Source organism: Vulpes vulpes, chromosome 12 (genome assembly GCF_048418805.1).
Source record: "Vulpes vulpes isolate BD-2025 chromosome 12, VulVul3, whole genome shotgun sequence".
In the NCBI taxonomy this organism is placed as follows: Eukaryota; Metazoa; Chordata; class Mammalia; order Carnivora; family Canidae; genus Vulpes; species Vulpes vulpes.
This window is the reverse complement of record NC_132791.1, coordinates 178,471,465-178,493,694: the sequence shown is the minus strand read 5'-3', so window position 1 is coordinate 178,493,694 and position 22,230 is coordinate 178,471,465. Positions and strand designations below refer to the sequence as shown.

The window sequence follows — 22,230 nt, the reverse complement described above, 5'->3', positions numbered from 1 at the left end:
CTTGGGGCAGGTTGTCCCCAACAAACCAATTCTTCCTTTGCTTTCTGCTGACTAGTTCACCCATCTCTTGCCCTTTAGAACTTCCAGGTAGGATTCAGACACAAGCCCTCTGTGCCCTCTGATATGGCAAACTCACTGGTGGTCCCTGTAAAAACCTTTCTTTAGACTAGAGATTAGGAGATGGGGTTCACAGCTGGGCTCTCTTCCCCAGTCACCTATTCCTGGACCTATTTTCTTTGGAAATTCTTGTTCTAGTTCTTCTATTTGAGGTTGCTATCTATCCTGCTTCAGTTGAAATGTCTCTTTCATTTTTAAAGTTATGTACATTTTTATTTATTTATTTAAAGTATCTCTGCACCCAATATGGGGCTCAAACTCATGATCAAGAGTTATGTGCTCCTTTGATTGAGCCAGCTAGGTGCTCCCTGAAATGTCTGTCTTAATATCTGAAATAAGATGTCACTTGTTTATTCAACTAGCATTAAGCTCCCACTAGACCAGTGCTAGCTAGTAGAAATATAATGCAAGCCACATACATAATTTAACACTTTCTAGCATGTCAACCTAATGATTAGAAACAAGAAACAAGTGAAAATAACTTTAATAATAATAATCTTGTTTAACCCAATATATCCAAAATGTTATTTCAGTATGAAATCAATATTAAAAATTATTAATGAGATATTTTACAGTCTTGTTTTACACTATGTCTTTGAAATCTGCAGTTTATACTTGCTTCACGTTCCAGTGTGGACCAGCCACATACCAAGTGCTCAATGGTCACATGTGTCTGGTGGCTACTGTAATAGACTGCATGGCGGTAGAGTGAGCTCTATAGGCAAGACTGGTGATCTTGGTCATCACTATATATCACAGTGCTTGGCATATGGTAAACACTGGATATTTGTGAAATAGAACTGAAATATAATAGAATGAAGAAATTATCCAGAGACTTGTTCAATGACTTTCCACACCATGTATAGTCTAAATCATTCAATTCTGCCTACATTAAATTAGTCCACGTGGTTTGTAATTCATTTACTCTGTAAGCATTTATGCTTCATAAAGGCAGAGATGTTTTGCTCTTATCCTCACGATTCACTGTAGTTCCTAGTTTTGTGATATGGAGGTTCATGTAGTCAACGGATATTTATTTGGCGTCCATGCCAAGCCAGTTATTTGAAGTGCTGGGGATCCTGTGTTGAGTCATATCCTCAGGGAGCTCACAGACAATACAGAGTCATGAGGGCTATGAAGGAAAGAAAGGGTGATATGATAGGGTGTGACTGGGGATGGGCAGGTAAAGGAGGAGGGAGAAGTTGCTAGTCCTTTGAAGAGCTAGGTTAAGGTCAATCTGATAGTCTTTTCTCACACTCTTGCAAACTGTCTTCTTTTCAGCTGTATTGGCCTTTCATTTTCTGCAACATTCAAGTTCATTTCTTTTTTTTTTTTTTAAGTTCATTTCTTTTAACTGCTTTTCTTTTGCCTGTGTTGCTGTCTTCCTTGCTGGTGTCTTCTCTAGCTGGTGTCTTCTCACATCTTGGCTCAAATGCCATCTCCTCAGCCTGAACCTCTCTGACCACCCTGTTTATAGGGCGTGTTACCTTAGACACTTTCTACCATATCACCACATTTTATATATTATCAGAAACTGAGATGATCTTGTTTATTCATCTGTTGTTTCCTACACCACAAGGAAAACTCTAAGAAATTAGGGATTTTGTCTTTACAATTGCTATACTCCAGTGGCTAGAAAGGTGCTTCTTTGACAAATGTATGACTCATAATTAATGATCAATAGTTATTTATTGAACGAATGAATGAATGAATGAACGAATGAAAGTCAAGAGATAGTTCGAGTCTTTGAGAGATGTCTCAAGGCAGGATTTGAATGAGGCCACAGTCTAAATGAAGTCTGGGAAGAAACACACTATTTGTGTCTGTGATCTCTGAGAAGGAAGAAGGGGTTAATGCATATGGAAACTATTCGTTCCGACTGTCTTGGGTTCTGGCTCAGGCTCCTTGAGAATCTATACTTAGAGACCACCCTACCGGTTAAATGGATATAAACTTTTACAGATAACTTAAGAAGGTTCATGCACATTTTACCTGAAGAGGTAAAACTGACTCCAGGTTAAACATTCCTGAGGAAATGCGAACCCTCACAGTGCCACGGGGAGACCCATGTTGAGTGAGATAATGCAGGAGCATCTTTCAAGAGGTAGGTCGGGTGCCTGCTGACGGGGCCTCTAAAGACAGAGGGGGCCTGAGAGTTCCTGAGAACAAGTTCAAGTCCGCCCGACAGCGCAGCCAGGCAGTTGCTATGGACGCTGCCTGCTCCAATCACGCCGCGGCTTGCTGAGCTGCGCTGTGCTCCGTGGTTGCTGTGGCAACGGCTGGCAACAGCTCCGGCCGCACCGAGGGGAGCAGGAGCTCGGAGCCGGCTGCGGGGCCCCTGGGCGGCGGCGCCTGTGAGTTGGCCGCAGGGTCTTGGTGGGGAACAGGGCGCAGAGCTGACGGGCAGTCGGGGCTGTTCCAGGGTCCGAGGTCCTGGCAGCGATCAAGGGGTCGCAGCGCGAGGGGCTTAGGGACTGGCCGGGGCATCCTCTCCTCGTGCTCCCACCCTTCGTCTCAGGGGCCCCTCAGGTTTTCCAGGCCCCGCTCCTCCTCAGCCTCCCCCGGCCCCTTCTTCTCATTCCCATGACAATAGCAGAGCCTCCCACCGGGGTGTTCGCTTTGCTTCCAACTTCTATTTAGCCCCGAGGCCTCGAAGCAATCATTTTTCAAAGATTTTGTGTTTCGTGGCCCAGGCGGGGTGCCACGCTCCCACCCCCTGGTCCTCCGCACTGCACTCTCCTTCCCAGGAGGACCCTGACGATCGATGTCTCACCAATACACCCTCAGATGTACTTCATCTATATGGTCGCATTTCATAGCCACGGTCCTGCTCTAAAATGGTTCGTTTTCAGGATTAGCTCGCCTTTACAGTGGAGCATTCTAGGCTCAGCAAGTGCCCCATGACGAGGGCGAGTGAGTGCCCGTTGCTATGACTCACCACCTATGCTGGATGCCAGGTGTATTGTCCTCTGTGTGTGCTCAACTGTTTACCTTGGATTTGTTTCTTGCTCCCTTCCTCTAGTAAGTCTTGGCCTTTTCATTTCATAATATTTCAAATACTATGTATTTTATCAAGATGATTCTTCCCTACTCTTCTTTACTCCTTAAAGCAATCAACGTCCTACTTCATATCCAGTACTAAGGTATTTTGCAGGAGAAAAAAAAATAGTGTTGCCCACAGGATCTGTGACATACTCTTGATTAGGCTATTTGGTGGAGTCACATTTTACTCTGTTAGTTTCAGAAGTCATTGCTAAGGACAAAATTGGCCTCAGTCAGAAATATCCCCGGACAGTCCCTTAAATCACTTCAAACAACCCAGTTCAGAAATTGAACCATTGAAAAGCCTTCATTCTGAGAATATTTAAGATTCCAATTTATACACTTTTCCTATATGTCACCATAAATTAGTAGAAGGATACATTTATCAGTTCCGTTATGTCTTTATTCTTCTAAATTTTGCTGCGGCCCTCATTTCATACTTTGCTTTCTTTTTTGACAATCTCAAGGAAGCTGGTACCATTTGAATGGCTACTTGGACCTTACTCTTTGCTTGTTGGGCTGGTAAATCCTTAGAATCGTTCATGTGTACCTTCCATGGTGTTCCCAGTCTGCACTGGACTGACAGGCTTTTCCAGCAGTGACAAAACCAACACTAGCATTTTCAGGACTATCTCACCTCATTCTACAACCCACTGATGAGAACAGGAAAGACAACCACCCAACATTTTATTTTAATTTAATGTACTTAATTTAGTTTATTTGTACCACCCAACTATTTTAAAGGTTATTTTCATGTCTTTTGATTTGGCTAAGTATGAATGTAGTTGAAATTCCATCATCCCATTGATGTAATTTTCTTGGGGTCTTATTTTAGGGGTTGTATTCGCTCTGCAATGGCATCACCATTTGGTATTTTCAGTGTTTGAAGAGTTTGTTTTTCTGATGAGAAAATAATGGTTATCACTTTGTTATAATTTACATTTGCCAGATTACTAGTAAGATTGAGCAGTAGATGTCTATTGACTTGTTGATAACTGATCTTCTGTGGATTGCCTGTCTTTATCTGTGCCCAATTTAAATTTGACCTTTTTGTATTGATTTTTAGGATTACTGTACATACCCTGGATATTGATACTTTGTATGCCATGTTGAAAAATAAATTAAATTAATATTTACTCCTGGTATGTTCTTAGCTATTTTTTAAAGTCAGGTTTATGATGTATAATTTATATACTATAAAATTCACCTCTTTTTTAGGTATACAGTTCCATGATTTTTGAAAAATATATGGTCATGTAACCACTTTAATATATAGAATGATTGATTCCATTGGCTCAAAAATTTCCCTTGTATCTAGTTGTCGTCAATCCCCTTTCCCTACCTCCAGCCCCTGGCAACCAATGATCTGATTTCCATTTCTGTATTTTCCAGAATATCATGTAAATGTATTCGTAAAATATACAGCACTTTTTTTTGTCTTGTTTTATTTAACATATTGATTCTAAGGTTTATACACACTGTTGCATGTAACAGTGGTTCATTCCTTATTGCTGAGTACTATTCAATTGAATGGATGTACCACCAGTCAATGGACTTCAGGTCGTCTCTCATATTTGGTGATTATGAATATATAAAGCTGCTATAAACATTCACATACAGGTCTTTGTATCAATATATTTTATTCTGGAGTGGGATTGCTAGGTTCTATGGTAAGTATATGTTTAATTTTATAAGAAACTGCCAAACTGTTTTCCAAGTGACTGTACCTTTTTGCCCTTCTGCCAGCATAGTTTTGCTTAATCTATAACCTTGCCAGCGGGTGACAATTTTGTTAATTTTAGTTATTCTTGTAGATGTGTAGTGGTATCTCATTCTATTTTTGATTTGAGTTTCTTTCATGGCTAACGGTGTTGAACAACATGTGCTTGTTACTTTATTTTGTCTTTGGTGAAGTTTCTGTTCATATCATTTGCCCCTGTCTCATTTGGTTGTCTTCTTATTGAGTTGTCTTTTAAAGTAAAAAAAAAAATTAAATTTAGAGGTAGTCCAGTTTATCACCGTTGTCTTCCATAGATTATGCTATCTAAAACTTTTTGCTTAACCCAAGTAATCATTCAATCATTTTGTTGTTTTGATATTTTGTTTTATTTTATTTGCATATGAGCAAACTTAGATTTATTTGAGGGAAATAAAGTGCCTCTGACATGTGTGTGAGAATGATTCCTATAACCACAAAGTAGAGGGGAAGTTATTATTTGTTATTAGTTCGCAGCATAGTTTTACAGACTTCAAAAGAGTTTTGAGAATGTTTCTCCACGTTAGTAAAAAAATATAGAACATGAAAATTTTCATCAAGTTTGAAAGAAACCCGTATAGCTTGTGAAATCATGTTTTAGCTAACATATTTTGGGATCTGTGTAGAGATTCTTGACATATGTGTTTACGTTTATCTTTTGGGGGACAGTGTTCATAGCTTTTATCCAATTCCTAGTGGGACTCAGACCTCAAAGATCAAGGATCACTGGTTTAGAATGAACACGTGTCAGAGCACAGGGGATAGTAATACACCTGATGAAGGTTGGTATCACTGAAGGTGAAGAAACAACCTGTGGGCAGTCTCTTTGTCTCAAATGATTCCTTCTAAGATCTATTCCCTTATGAACACCGCAGAGGCACTTAGTATTTGGCTAGTCTTCATATAAAAATGTCTTGCAGGGGAATGAGGGCTTGAAAAAAGGCAAAAATGACTGTTGGATCATGGCTGGGAGGATTTCAGGTTGGGCAGAGAAGGATAAGTGAAGAATTGACAAATCACCAGATGGCCTCCACAGAGATTTTATTTGAAAAACCATAAAGTTAGTCTTTTCATTTTTTTGAGGATTTCAAGTGCTTTAAGTTCTGATTTAAGAGTTATATTTACCCCTTGTGGTGGTAGGGAAGAAGATTCGGCTTTTAAAAAATGTTCTTTACTTAAAAAAAAAAAAAAAAAAAAAGTTCCTGGGTAAGGTAGGTAGGGGGATGGGCTACCTGGCTGATGGGCATTAAGGAGGGGAAGTGATGGGGACGCCTGAGTGGCTCAGAAAAATAAGAATGAAATGACTAAGAAATTTCTTGTAATTTCTTGGCAGTTCATAAATCTCCTGCATTTTATTTGGCATCTTCTTGCTTTAATAGGCTATCTAAAATGTCCTGAATGTAGGATTGCTCTAATAACATTATGACCTGATTGCATCTGTGTCTGTTGTTATTTAAGTCACTGTTGTAAGCCCAAGTTAAATAATGTTGCCTAATTCTATGTTCTGTACAACTATGTTGTTGATGCTTGGTTTTATTATAAATAATCCACCCAAGTTTGCAGCCGTGGCTTTGAAAAATCCCTAATTAAAATAAATTTCAAGGTTAAGCTATTTTTATTCATGCCTGAAAATAATTACCGATACTTGTGGCTTTTAAAATAATAACAGTGTTGTAAGCACATTTCAAAACCAGGAAGGCAGAAATTTGTGTTTATGAAAGCCAAAAAATTAGTCTTGCAATACTTTGGAATGTCCCTGGTAATTAATTATAGTTGATGTATATTATATGGAACCTCAAAGATTTTAGCAGGAGGTGGAAAGAGGGGGCCCTGATGTATTTCATTTTTTTCTTTTATTTATTTATTGATTTATTCATGAGAGAGAGAGAGAGAGAGTGAGGGAGAGAGGGAGGGAGAGAGAGGCAGAAACACAGGCAGAGGGAGAAGCAGGCCCCATGCAGGGAGCCTGATGTGGGACTCGATCCCAGGATCACACCCTGAGCTGAAGGCAGGCGCTAAACTGCTGAGCCACCTAGGGATCCCCTGTATTTCATTTCTGTCACATAATTCCTGTCACTCTCAGAGGGAATTAAAGTTTAATAAAAAAGAAAAACAAAGGGATATAACCTATGAAGAGTAATTAATAACTTTAGCTTTATCAGAATGAAATTCCATAATAAACGGTAAGCTGTCTTTTGCTAAATCATGAAATATTACAGAGGGAAAAAGCAACATACTCTTTCACGATATGGCTCGTTATGTTAAAACTGTTAGTGGTAGGGGAGTTTTGTACTTGTTAAGCATTTGTGTTTTTACATCGCTGTGTGTAATTATAATTAAACAGATGGTTTCTGAAAAGATAGTGTGTTCTTAGCAATTAAAACTATGGCAAGCTGCTTTTCCTTTTCCCCAACATACAATTAAACTGAATGGAATCACACACCCTGTGGGTTCTTCAAAGGAAAGGTTCTGTGTAGATTCAAGTAGATTAGTATTCTGTTCTGCAGCCCTGTCATCTTGCCCCTGCAAACTGAGAGCTTTGCAGCTGCAGAGGACTTCCAAACATGGGTTTTAGGAAGTAGTTACCGCTTCTCTGCTTTCTCCCTGAATCCTATTCTTGCTGTAGGGAGATTGATAGATTATTTTTTTTATTATTTTTAGAAAATATTTATTTATTTATTTGAGAAAGAGACACACACGTACACAGTGCGAGTGGAAAAGGCAGAGGGAGAGGGAGAGAGAATCTCAAGCAGACTCCATGCTGAGTGCAGAGCCTGATTCAGAGCTTGATCCCAGGACCTCAAGATGGTACCTGAGCCAAAACCAAGAGTCTTATGCCCAAACGACTGTGCCACTCAGGTCCCCCTGATAGATTACATTTTTAACTGGGATTGGTGGAACAGTCTCTAAAAACCATTGGATGTGTTGTATCTTACATAGCTTTCTAAATTCTGAAGAATTTCTAAATTCTTTCTAAATTCTTACAATTTCTAAATTGCTCAGCTAGCCCATGAAATTCCTTAAGGGCACAGGAAAATTAGATTTTTTTTTCCTTCTTAAGATAGCAAATATTGGTGCACCTGGGTGGCTCAGTTGGTTAAGCATCTGCATTCGGCTCAGGTTATGATTACAGGGTCCTGGGATTGAGCCCCACATTGGGCTCCCTGCTCAGTGGGAAGCCTGCTTCTCCCTGTTCTGCTGCTCCTCCCCCTGCTTGTGCTCTCTCTCTCTCTCAAAAAAAAAAAAAATTTAAAAAGAAAAAGACAACGAATATTGACATGTTTGCTTGTGAAAAGATTCTTTCATTTTGGAGTTTTTAATCAAAAGAATATAGAATTTACTTTGGAGTCCAGGAAAACCAAATTATGTTTCATTTACAATTCCTTTTACAACAAGGAAACTTTAGGAGATTTTTCAACAAGGATTCAGTGCCCTGTGAAATATTTCGCCTTTCAAAATATAGCTTTGTGGCCAGTGGCCCCTCCCTGGAACCAGACCCCAGCAGTGTTAATGGGTCTCCCCCAGAGCAGTGCAGTTTGAGCCTGTGGTGCTCTGTTCACAGATGAAACCTTGGAAGAAGTGTTTTGTTTGCACGAGCACAAATAGGACCGAATATACTTTCAATGATTTTAGGTACAGGCTTTTGTGCCCACAAGTAAGCAGTTATTTGCTGGGGTAATTAACCATCTGCACTTTATTATGGGAGTGCAGCTGGCTAATTATGCCCGGTGCCCTAGGGCAGGTTCAACTTCTCATCTGCATAAGAAGTGGGTTTGCAGCAAAGGACACTGACCTTTACAAATGAGCCCCTAAATTTAACCAGTTCAGTTGGAGGTCACCACTCATGGATCTTTGTTTTATTTTGTTTTGTTCAGAAGTGAAATTTATATATGGCTAATGATATTTCTATTTGTAAAGCAATTAATAACAGAACCATAGGACAGCCATATTATGATGAGCCAGGGACAATGAGATCCCTGCTGAGTTCAAATTGTTTTGGTTACTTATTTTGAAAAAAGTGGCACATCAATATGGATGTATGTATATTCGTGAACTTGTACAGAAACTTTACATGAGGTAAATTGGTGTATTAACCATTGCAGAGTCATTTTCAGCAACAGTTGTACATTTTTCTAGTACTCATCCAGTAGTTGTATGTTATTGTATAGATTGTTTGAAGAAACAACATAATGCTGGAGAGCAGAGTCTTACATTTCAAGGCAGTTTAAGTTCAGGAACAATGTTAAGTGTGAAGGGGATGTGCTGGGGTGAACTTCCCATATTTGTCTGTCTGAAATTGTCCTGAATTCACCCTTATTCTTGAAAGATATTTTTGCTGGTTATAGAATTTTAAAATGGCAGGTTTTTTTTCTTCTGACACATTTGAATTCATCATCCTACCATCTTCCGGCTTCCACTATATTGATAGATTAGCTTTTAATGTAACCACAGCTCTGTTGAAAATAATTTTTTATTGGCTTTTTAAACCATTTTTCTCTTTATTTTTGGTTTTCTTCACCCTAAGATTGAGTCCAGGTATGGATTTTTCCCCCCCTTCATCTACATAGCTTGGGATTTGATGGGTTTTTGGAACCTATAAATTGGTGTCTCCCAGCATTTCAGTAGACTGCCCAGCTAGTTAGTTTTTAGTTACTGCCTCTGACTCTTCTCTGGTCACTCAAGGCTCTCATGACCTCAGTCTCTGTCCTTCATGTCTCTGGACCTCCCTTGTGTGTTTTCTGTTCCTTTGTCACTCCATGTACTGACCTGCCTAATTCTTCTGATCCATTTTCTTGCTCAGTCATGTTCTCTTCAGCTATTTAAAATATGCTTTTTACTTTTCCAAATCTGTAAATTTAGTCTCTGTATCTTTTGTTGCCAGATGTTCTATTTGAATCTTTTTTGAATCTTCTATACAACTCCCCCCTACAGCATTTTGTTTTTAAAAGTGTTCACATCTAAAGAAAACTTGAAGTAATCACCGTACCTAAATGCCCTTTACTTGGGGCCATCAGTTGTTGTTCCCATTCTGCCACATTGGCTTTTGCACACACTCTCTCTCTTTCTCTTCTGAACCATTTGAAAGCAATGTAAATTAAATTTTATAAATTTTATAGTTAGGAGGTATTTGCTAAGATTAAGAACATTATTTTATGTAACCAAAGTGTTGTTATCACAGTCTACAAACTTAAAAAAGATATACTATTGTCTGATAGGCACTCCATGTTCATATTCCCCAGTTTTTAAAAAAATTTATTTATTTATTTGAGAGAGTGCCTAAGGTGAAAAGATTTCTTATTATACTTCTCATCTTGAACAGACTCTAATCATTGACTTCTGCCTCAGCAAGTTCACCAAACAAAGCCCCAGTTGTTCAGGATTAGCAAGTGCCCTGGGACAGAAGTGGCTATAGAGTTTTAGTTCTTTGCTTACTTCTCTGGTGTTTGATTGCATTTAGATATTGGCCTGGTAATTGCTCACTGTGTTGATAGCTTTTTAATACTTTTAGGGGGAATTAACATTTATTTTTCCCCTAAAGTTTTTAATTAGTGTTCACATGAATGGTTGGTTCAACCAATTGTTATCTGCCATTACTGGAAATGAAAGTCATCTTTAATTTTAGGAGAAAAATTTATTTCTGTCCTTATTAGAAATGTAGGCTGGGTATAAGTATTTTTCATACTATCATAATGAAAATCGATCTGACCAAGTTCTGCTCTCTAATACCAGTGCACGAAGAATTTCCCAGTCAGTATTTACCAATGTGATAATGAAAGAAGAAAAATGACCCTGTTATATGCCAGACAGCTCAGGTACAGTTTTATAGTATGCAACCAGTCCCTGTCATTGGTTTTCATTACTGAATTCTGTTATGACAGCCATCCAGTATGAATTAAAAAAATTACATTTGACATTTTAATAAAAGGTAGACATATAGCATTTAACAAGTAGCTGCTGGTAAGGGTGTATGAGACAGCGATCAGTGTTGAAAGCACTCCGTTTGAGCAGGGACAAGCTAACTTGTTCTTCATTTGTTCTTGGGAAATACCACATCCCTAATGGCTGGTGGAGATTGATGAAAACCCCAGTCTCTTTCTTCATTGATGGTAGTTAGAGCCCTGGAAGGGTCAATGAGTAAATCCACGTTTGCTCTACTATGTATAGCTGGCTTTCTTAAAGGGATTCTAAATATTTTCTGTGAAAGGAAATATGATTCCCAGGCATTATTTTCGTCAGAGGGATTTGGTTAACAAATAAGATCACTTTTAAATAATGTTTGCAAAAAAACTCTTGAATTTATTAGTACCTGGAGAAAATTTACTGATTTTCTGTAAAGAATTTTCTCTGTAACCCTCAATAAAGTTATATACATCTTTAAAGTATGAAAATGAAGTATTTCTAGTTATCTCTTCTGGATTCAGATGACCCAGAATTTTTTAATCCATGTGAATTTCTGCAGAAATCTTGCTATGTGCTAGTTTTAGTCACATGTGGATTTGGGAAGAGCAGAATTATTTGTGTATGAAATTTCCTGTGCTGTGTTTTTTTTTTTTATTTTTTTTACTTATTTATGATAGTCATACAGAGAGAAAGAGAGGCAGAGACACAGGCAGAGGGAGAAGCAGGCTCCATGCGCCGGGAGCCCGATGTGGGATTCGATCCCGGGTCTCCAGGATCGCGCCCTGGGCCAAAGGCAGGCGCCAAACCGCTGCGCCACCCAGGGATCCCTCCTGTGCTGTGTTAATTAATGCAGATATCTAATAACTTTTCATGATTTCCAGATTTTTAGGCACCCTGGATGGTACCCTGATGGTTCAAATGAATTAGTCTATGCATTATATATAAGTGCAAAATGTTTAAACTTATTCTCTCCTATTATAATAGAAGTAAGGCATTTTTAGCTTGCTTTGGAAATAGCAACTCACACCATTACATATTAGTTATTTGCAAGTCTTCCTAATAAACCCCAGGAGTAAATTTTAAGTAAATGTATGATTTCTAAAAATATAACAATTATCATTAGAGAGTGCTAGGTTTTAAGTAATAGAAACTTAGTTCAAACTTCAGTACAGTTTAATTAGAATAAGGAATTTATTAGTCCATTTAGCTAGGACCCTAGGATGGCTGATAAGACCAAAGATGAACCATTTGTATCAGGGCCTCAACGTTTAGAACTGCTTTCTTTCTTTCTTTCTTTCTTTCTTTCTTTCTTTCTTTCTATTTTTTAAAAAAAGATTTTATTTATTTATTCATTTATGAGATGCAGAGAGAGAGAGAGGCAGAGACATAGGCAGAGGGAGAAGCAGGTTCCTCACGGAGCCCGACACAGGACTTGATCCTGGACCACAGGATCACTGTCTGAGGCTCAACTGCTGAGCCACCCCGGCGTCCCTAGAACTGCTTCCAAAAGCAGTATAATTCACTCATATTCATCATCTTTCCTCCTGTCATCTAGTCTTCCTGCTCACATTTCTGCTTTTATCTCCTTGGCTGTTTTGTATGAAAGCCTTTTCCATGTAGTGGGGGAAATGGCTGTTAATAGCTTTAAATTCATTTTCATCCCAGCAAACCCAAGGAAAAAAATTATCTTTCTCAATGTCCAGCTATCATTAAAGGGAAGGATTCTGGGACACCTGGGTGGCCCAGCGGTTGAGCATCTGCCTTGGGCTCAGGTCGTGATCCCAGAGTCCTGGGATCAAGTCCTGCATCAGGCTCCCTGCATGGAGGCTGCTTCTCCCTCTGCCTGTGTCTCTGCCTCTCTCTCAGTGTCTCTCATGAATAAATAAATAAAATCTTAAAAAAAAAAGAAAAAGAGAAGGATTCTGACTGTCATTATTAGAGTCCCATGCTCATACCCAGAACCAATCAGAGCATAGGAGTATTGGATACTATGATTGACCACTTTCTGCTTTTCTGGACAGGACAATGAATTCTTATAGGAAGAAGGAGATTTGGGGCATGGGGGAGAATTATACTAGACAATCAGAAGAAATCCTTTATAAAGATAGATTGTCAAATCAAAAGCTGTTGAAGAGTATTCCTTATTGAGTATGCATTCTTGAATCCAAATAAGATAAATAGATTTGAGAAAATGATCTGCTAAACCCATTGTAGGCATATGAGAAGATGTTTTCTCATGTTAGAAAATTTCCTAAATAGAATAATTGGTATGGCACACTGGAGGGAAGGACAGTTGAATTAGGGATTGTTGTGTTAGGAAAATAAATTAACATACTCAATATTTTCCTTTGCTTATATTTCTTCCACAGAAGAGTCACAAAGAAATGATAGACTGCAGCTTTTTTTTTTTAATTTTTTTTAAAATTTATTTATGATAGTCACAGAGAGAGAGAGAGAGAGGCAGAGACACAGGCGGAGGGAGAAGCAGGCTCCATGCACCGGGAGCCCGATGTGGGACTCGATCCCGGGTCTCCAGGATCGCGCCCTGGGCCAAAGGCAGGCGCCAAACTGCTGCGCCACCCAGGGATCCCTAGACTGCAGCTTTTAAAAAAAAATTATTTTAGAATTTTGCTAAATTAGCAGGAGGGGGCCATTACATTTGTTGTTGATATTAAAATATGAGTAAGCCCTCATTGATTTGATAGTTAATTCCAAAATAAGGAATTTTAGTTATCAGTGAATGGTAATTTCAGTATCTCTTCTTTATTGCAGCAATTCATAAACAAATACATATGTATTTCTTTCATTCAATGAAAATAATATGAATTGCCTAGGATTCATAAGAAGCTTATAAAATACTTCACCTTGAGTGATGTATATGTATGGTGTAAATTGAAGCAAATTCTCCAAATCAACATTCATCATGTGTAATAGCTGTAGAAGTCAGAGGCATTCCGTTTGTGTTATTGCAAGCCAATTGGCCTTTATAATCTGGTAGTAACAGAATCAGTGGTATATAAAATAGAAGTTGTTATATTTTAATAAAGCAAACATGGATTTAAAATAGTTTGTTATGTTTATAATAGCATATTTGACAAAATGAACAAGACTTATCAAAAACTGCTTTTATAAATTTTGGTCTAAATGGTTCTCAAGTTATTCATGCTATGGTAACACATTACAAATAATAAATAAACTGCAATTATTTATAATGAATTCACTTTGTCAAGAGATTGTGGCCACAGAATACAGCTCAGATGACACTTGTGTCAAAGAACATAAATTGGCTCAAATAGCTCAAAAGATCCTGCCTGGATCTAAGGATTTAAATAATGTCATCAGAATTCAGGCTTATGACACTGCTTTCATGTGTGGCTTCATTCTTAAGAGCCTCTCTCCTGTCATAGGGGCAAGAAAGCTGCCTGTTGCTTCAAGCCCGTATCCCACTTTTCAGCAACCTCAGTGGAAAGAAAGTGTGCCTCTTTTTCAGCAGTTCCAATAAAGTCAGAATTATGCCTCATTGGCTCTGACTGGTTTAACTTTAGTCATTTGCCATATCTAGAACTAATCACTGTGGCCAGAGAGATGTGATATTAGGATAAGCTACTCCTGGATTGGGGTAAGGAGTGGGGTGTTGCCCTGAAGAAAAATGATATTGATCCCTGAAAAAGGATAAATAGATACAGGGTAGTAAAAACTTATACATACCTGACAAATGATTCCTTTTATTTTTTAAAATTTTTTAAAGATTTTATTTATTTATTCATAAGAGACAGAGGGAGAGGCAGAGACATGGGCAGAAGCAGACTTCCTGTGGGGAGCGTGATATGGGACTCGATCTCAGGACTCTGGGATCATGACCTGAGCCAAAGGCAGATGCTCAACCATTGAACCACCCAGGTGCCCCAAATGATTACTATTTATTTATTTATTTATTTTAAAGATTTTATTTATTTATTCATGAGAGACACATAGAGAGGCAGAGACATAGGCAGAGGGAGGAGAAGCAGGCTCCATGCAAGGAGCCCAATCCGGGATCAGGCCCTGAGCCAAAGGCAGATGCTCAACTGGTGAGCCACTCAGGTGTCCCATGATTCCTTTGTAAAATGAATATATTTTTGAGAGGCACCTGGGTGTCTCAGTTGGTGAAGTGTTCAACTCTTGATTTTGGATCTCAGGGTTGTGAGATCAAGCCCCACTTTGGGCTCAGCATGTTGAGTGTGGAGCCTGTTTAAGATTCTCTCTCTCTCTCTCTCCCATCCCTCTCTTCTTCCCCATTGCCCTCACATGCTCTCTCTCTCAAAAAATTTTTTTTCCTAGAAAAAAAAATGAAGATCTCTTTGAGAAAGAAAGCATAGATGGCTTAGTGATTCAGCTACCCATCCAATCACTCCTGAAATATTTATTGACTCCATGCTAGGCATTATGTTAGGCATATATACTAATGATGAGGATGATGGTCAAGGTCTCTGACCCATGAAGCTTGCTCTCTAGTGAAGAAGACAGACAGAGAAATCTAGTTACACAAATTATTTACTCAATATGTGAAAAGTGAAATTGCTATGAGACCTTAGAAAAGGCTTTCTAGAAGCAGTGATGTTTCAAATGACACCTGTGAGATGAATCTAAGTTAGCATGGGGAAAAGGAATGAGAGGGAGAGAGTTCCAGAGATTTTACCTCAAAATAACCTTGTAGTGTGATCAAGAGAAACAGGGCACCCTGACAACCTAGACAGAAAGGAACCAGAGTATCCTGGTACGGTTAATGGACTTGGAAGGAGAGACTGGGCATTCCAGAGACAATTATGCACTTTACCATGTCATCTGAGGGTGCCTGTAATAGTGTCTCATAGTTTGGATCCATACACAGATTAAGACTCTTTCTGAAAGATCTAGCTAAAGCTCAGAGAGTCTGAAGTTTAATATACATTTTCAAAAAATGTTATTGCTTTTATTGGTTCTTCAAGTGAGAAGGGGCTGAAGAATAAATATGTCCTTGGTTGCTTGGCAGAGAAATTTAAAATGTTTAATTCTGGCCATTAAAGTTCTGTAAATAGGTATTCATTGTTAATAAAGCAAGGTAACACTAACTATATCTCAATCTGATACCTAAAATGAATCACAATGTTAAGACATAAGCTCTATAAATCTTGGATTAGGTGGCATGAATGGATAATCCAGGTTATTATCCAGACATCTGAGCAGTGCTATAACTTCTACCAGTTCTGGGAACTATGTGTATTGTGCTTAATTTTTGGGTTTTATCTTCAAATAAAAAAAAAAGTTTCATTTTTGCATCGGAAAATTCTTCAGTCATGGAATAGGTTTTCTCACCTTATACCATCTACACTTTGGCAAATGAGGATTTCTGCTTCTGAGAAGGGTAGACGAGGTAGTACAGGTCTGTCCTCCTGCCAAGGACAACTGGAGAACTTGGGTAGGTTATCAACAGGAGCCCGCTTCAAGGCAGTAGAGAGCTAACAAGATGGTGAAGAATTATCAGGCCAGCTCTAAGTGGAACAGGGACCCAGGAAGGTGAGTTCAAAACTTAGAACCCCTGAGAGCATATGCAAATAAATTCCAAGGAAGAAGCCAAGAGAGTAAAAGACAGAGCAGTCTTTGTGGATTGGTGACCAGGGCCTGCCAAGGATAGAGGGCACCTGCTGAATTCCTCTTTGGGTTTGGACCTCAAAGGGCTGCTTCAAAGGAATAGAGATGAACTGGAAGTTGGTGCATAAAGCTGCTTGAATAAAAAAAAAAAAACAAGCCATAGAGTGGGCAAAGACATCTGCAAAAACAAGTAACTGTGCATTCAGAATATTTGAAGGACTTATACAAATCAATAAGAAAAAGACAACCCAAGGGAAAAAGTCAAGGGTCTTGAACACCTCAAGACATTTCATAAAAGGGGACATCCAAATGGACAAGCAACATATACAAAGATACTCAACCTTATTAGTAATCAGGGAAATGCAAATTAATACCACAGTGAGCTGTGATAATACACCCACAGGATAGCTAAAATTTAGGTTTCTAATAGCAAGTGTTAGCAAGTTTGGGTGGTATCCAGATCTCTCATACACTGCTGCTGAGAATATAAAATAGGTACAATGACTTTGGAAAACTGTTTAGCATTATCTACCATAGTTTAAGATATGCTTACCCTATGATCCAGCAATTCCATTCCTAGATAGATACTGTTTGGCCTTGTGCGCAGACAGACATTTATATGACTGTTCATCGCTGTCTTATTCATGGTAGCCTCAAACTGGAAACAACCCAGATGTTAACCGATAGTAGAATAGATTAATAAATAGTGGTATATTTCAAACAGTGAACTCTTAAACTTAAATGAAGAGAAACAGATTGCAGGTATATGCAATGAAATAGTTATATAAAGTAGAATAAAAGAAGCCAGACATAGTAGATTGCGCACTGTGTGAGTCCGTTGTTTCAAATATTAAAAACTGAGCAAAGCTATAGTGTTTAGGGATGCATACTTAGGTAGTAAAAGAAAATCAAGGAAGTGATTTCTACAAAAGTGAAGAGAGTAATTGCCTTTCGTGGGGAGAGATGGCTTAGTGATTGAGAAGGGATGTGTGGGTCCTTTGGTAGATGTAGTAGGTGCTGACAGTGTTTTGTTTCTTTACTGGCATGATCATTACACAGATGTTCGGTTTATAAGAAATTTGTTATCTGTACATTTTGGAGATACCTTTCTCTGTATATATAAAATCTCACAGTAAAATCTTTTAAAAGGCAGTATCATTTTAACTTTTACCCACCTCATTGTAACTAAAAGTAGAATTTATCAAGTGCTCGAATTGCAACAGTGCTTTTCCCATAAGAGATGTGACCAAGCCTGAATGTGGATGGATATGCAAAGTCAAAGTCAAAATCCAGTTAGATTTCTGGGTGCTTGTTACTGTATGCTAGAGGCCATATCACTAAGTTTCATCTTCACTCCTCAAAAACAATATGATTTTATTTATAATTAGCATAGTACGTTGCAAATAGTAGATAACTCTGTGAAATTGAAAGATAATTGAATTCCCATGTGAGAAAAGTAATCTGATTTGGAGCTGTATTACTTGTAGATTCTTGGTTTAAATCATGAAAATGATGTGAATTGGGGCTCACAAATAATAAATAAGCTCTTTCTGCAGCTGTGGCTCTCTCTTTTCTTGTTGTTACTGTTAAAAAAAGAAACAACAGACCCCAAGTGGTGTCATTTGTGCTAAACTCATGTCAGCAAACCCAGACTTTGTACCTAATCTGATTACAGTCTCAGCCTCTCCTAGGAATGTTATCATTTTTTTTAAAGATGTTATTTATTTATTCATGAGAGACAGAGAGAGAGAGAGAGAGAGAGAGGCAGAGACACAGACAGAGGGAGAAGCAGGCTCTGTGCAGGGAGCCCAATGTAGGACTCGATCCTGGGTCTCCAGGATCACGCCTTGGGCTGAAGGTGGCTAAACCGCTGGGCCACCCAAGGGATCCCTGGGAATGTTATCTTTAACCAGTCAATTTGGAATTACCTGGGCAGCACTAGTGAGGTAATCTGCTGGATATATCCCATCCATACTCCACAGAAAGGTGAGGTTGCCTGAAATAACCATTATTTTAACTTTCTTTTCATACCTCTGTCTGCCAATAAAACCCTTCCATTTTGTAGCGCTTTTTGGAGTTCCTTTCTTTTTCTTTGCTGGGATGCTGCCTAATTCATCAATAATTGAATAAAGTCAAATGATCTTCAGATTTACTCAGTTGAATTTTGTTTTTGTTTTTTTCTTTTAGAGAGAGAGAGCATGAATGAGAGAGCAAGAGGGGGAGGGGGAGAGGGAAAGGGAGAGAAAATCTCAAACAGGCTCCATCTCACTATCTCTAGGCTACAACCTGAGCGAAACCAAGAGTCCGATGCTTAACCAACTGAGCCACCCAGGCACCTCTGAATTTCGTTTTTTAACATTGCCTTATTCCTATGTGGCCCATAGTTGGCTGTCCCTGGCCTGGTTCTACAGTTTGAACAAGTTTCAAACTTTGACACTTTTCTATGAGAAGCAGTTCTTTTTGTAATTTGAGGCCTAGGAAAATTAGTTTTCACTCTGCATCTTGTGGTATTTTGACTTATAGGAAACGCATATTTGGTCTTCACTCTTTCTGGTACAGAGGTCCCAAAACTCTTGGAATTTCCTGAGTGAGGAAAACAATAAAGGGTTTTTTTTTTTTTTTTTTTTTTTTTTTTTATGATAGTCTCACACACACACACACAGAGAGGCAGAGACACAGGCAGAGGGAGAAGCAGGCGCCATGCACCGGGAGCCCGACGTGGGATTCGATCCTGGGTCTCCAGGATCGCACCCTGGGCCAAAGGCAGGCGCCAAACTGCTGCACTCCCCAGGGATCCCAAAGGGGTCTTTTATTATGGTAATGAGCTGACTTTTGGACTCCACCTAAGGGTGAGGAGCTGATTGCCAGAAGAACCAACCATGTGATTCCAGGATTACAACTTGCAGTCCCACCCCCAGCCTCTGGGACGAGGAGGCTGAAGAGGAAAGGGACAGGAGGTTGAATCAGTTTTTTTTTTTTTTTTAATCAGTTTTTAAATGGCCAAATTTAATCAATCATGCCTATGTAGTAAATCATCCATAAAAGTCCAAAAGGACAGGATTTGGAGAGCTTCCAGGTTGGCAAACGCATAGAGATTTGGGGACAGTGGTACCGTTGGAGAGGGTGTAGAGATTCTGTACTCTTTCCCACATATCTTGTCCTCGGCATCTCTTCTATCTGCTGTTCCTGAATTATATCCTTTTATAATAAACCAGTGATCTAGTAAGTAAAATGTTTCTCTGAGTTCTGAGAGTCACTCTAGCAAATTAGTCCAACCTAAGAAGAGGATCTTGGGAACCTCTGATTTATTGCTAATTGGTCTAAATTACAGGTAACACTCTGGGCTTGTGACTAGCATCTGGTGGTAATGGGAGAGATAGTCTTGTAGGACTGAACCCTTAATCTACAGAATCTGATGCTATCGCTGGGTAGATAGTTTCAGAATTGAGTTGAATTGTAGGACAGCCAACTGTAGGGAATATTCCCCTCTCCTCCCCACCCGCATTGGAATTGGTGACCAGAACAAAATACATCTTCATTTTCCTTTTCTTCGACAAGAAAAGGGTCAAACAAGAAGATTCTTTTCTGAAACTTGTCTCTTTTATCTGCATCAGATATAATAGGTCACACATTCTGCAGAGACAGATTATTTTCAGGAAGTATTTCAAGGAGAAGAGAACAGAGGCCATTGTGAAACCTATGAAATCTAAAGTATTCAATTTAAAAGAGACAAAACAGAAAACCAAGGAGCATAACAGCTTTAGAAACAGTAGAAAAACAGAAGATGAAGAAAGATTAAAAAAACTAAAATCAGTTCTTTTATTCTGAGTTCCTGGAGAACCCTTCACTGATAACATAAGTCTTACTGCATTTGAGCATTTTCCCTAATTTTTTTCTTTGATATTTTCCTGTTAAAATGGTGTTTGGGGGTAAAGAAACATTTATTAACATTCCAGAGTATAATTGCCCTGCCCTCACTCCAGCAGTAGCAGAAATTGAAGACACGAACAGATTCATTGCTTTTTTTTTTTTAACCAAACTTTCTGCTAATACTAAGAACAATTATATGCCAGATACTGTGCAAAGCACTTTACACACATTCTCTCATTTAATCCTCACACTAAACACCTGGGGTATACGTGGTAGCTGGCTTTCAAGGTGGCTCCCAGCAATCCTCCCTTCCTGTATCCATATCCTTGTGTAGCTTCTCTCACACTGAATAGGGCTGATCAGTGGGACCAATTGCATAAGTGACAGTGTGTGACTTCTGGGTCACAGAGGACATTGCAGCCTCTCCCATGGTCTGCTGACTGCTTGTTGTGAAGGTAGTCAGGCATCATGACACAGAGACTCCAGCAGCCCGGTTGAGAGACCCATGAGGAGAGGAACTGAGGTCTTCCACCGAGAGCCAGGACCACCTTGCTTAGCCATGTGAGCCATCCATCTTGGAAGTATATTTTTCCAGACTTAGTCAAGCCTTCAGATAGCTGCCACCCTCGCTGCCATCTTTGATCACAATGTAAGAGATCCTAAGCCAGAATCACCTAGACCTGTGTCTTTCAAATTTTTGAGTCACAGAAACTATGAGAAGTGAGAAATGTTTTGTGTTGTTTCTAACTACTAAGTCTGGGGGCAATTTGTTATGCTGTAATAGGTAACTACCATTATCTCAATTTTACAGTATTTTAGTTTTGTGTTTCAGCAAAGGAGGGACTTGAGGATGGAATAAGAAGGCAGGAATAAAAATGTAAGGAAATAAGTCTTTGAGACATTTAGGATGAAGGGAAAACAACAAGAGATGAATAGAGATGCGGGATGAAGTAGAGTTCAGGTCATCATGATAGATATTTATGTGACATATACATGTCCCCATAGTGTCTGGGGGCTTTCACTAATTTAATAATATATGTCAGTAAATTCTGCTTTACTAGGCAGCAGCCCATTCTACATTTGATCACTTTTAGACTCAGCTCCCTTATGAATTCCTAGAGGTAAGCAAAACTCATTTTTGTGCAGAAAATGAATTTTGTGCTTAAGAATATCTATCCTAAAATGTTTTTCCTTTTTTCTTTTTAGAATTTAGTACTGCAAAATCAGTAAGGCAGAGCTTTAACACAAACCGTCCTACAAGGTTCTTCCGCCTAAGAGTTAACTGAGAATACATTTTCTTGTCTTTTCTGAAAGAACCTAGACTCTGTTCCATAGAAACACAGAAGGAGCCCAAGGTTGACATTTAAATTAAGGAACGTGAAACAAAAGAGAGAAATTGTTCTGGGAAATATTTTAGTCTTGTGAAAATTCTCTTTTAATAAATGCAATTTAATATGAAGTTAAATTCAAATATTAACTGAGCCTTTTTTCTTTGTATTCACACATGATCCCTACAGTCAAGCTTACGTTCTAGAGGTAGAGACAGGCTTGTTAGCAAATAATTGCAATACAATGTATTACCTTCAATAATAGAGGAATATGCAAAGGACAGAGTGATTGACACTCTGTTTGCATTAGGGAAAGCCTTACTTCTGGGGACCCTTGAGATGGGTTTTGTGGGATGAATAGAAGTTTGCCGGCAGATGGGGATAGGGAAGTGAGAGGAAAGGATGAACTTATACAAGCATATTAGAGGTATGAAATAGACACATTTGGAGATTGTGGAAAGTCATTTGTGTGGATTAATTAACACATTTATGAAATAAGCATATGTACTGGGCAGTGAGAATACAGTGGTAGAAAAGACAAAGTTTCTGTCTTCAAGGAGCTTACAGTCTATTGGTAGAGGGAGATGATCATGATGGGGTGAGCAT

The 22,230-nt window shown here is 38.8% G+C and overlaps 1 protein-coding gene across 1 annotated transcript in view; it reads left to right on the top strand.

Annotated features, from left to right (window-relative positions):
* The first annotated feature begins 2,377 nt into the window (after nt 1–2,377).
* HYDIN (HYDIN axonemal central pair apparatus protein) overlaps nt 2,378–22,230 on the top strand; it is a 332,032-nt gene continuing 312,179 nt past the window's right edge. The window contains exon 1 of the mRNA XM_072731571.1: nt 2,378–2,471. The gene's annotated coding sequence lies outside the window, so the exon portion shown is untranslated. The remainder of the gene's footprint in view (nt 2,472–22,230) is intronic.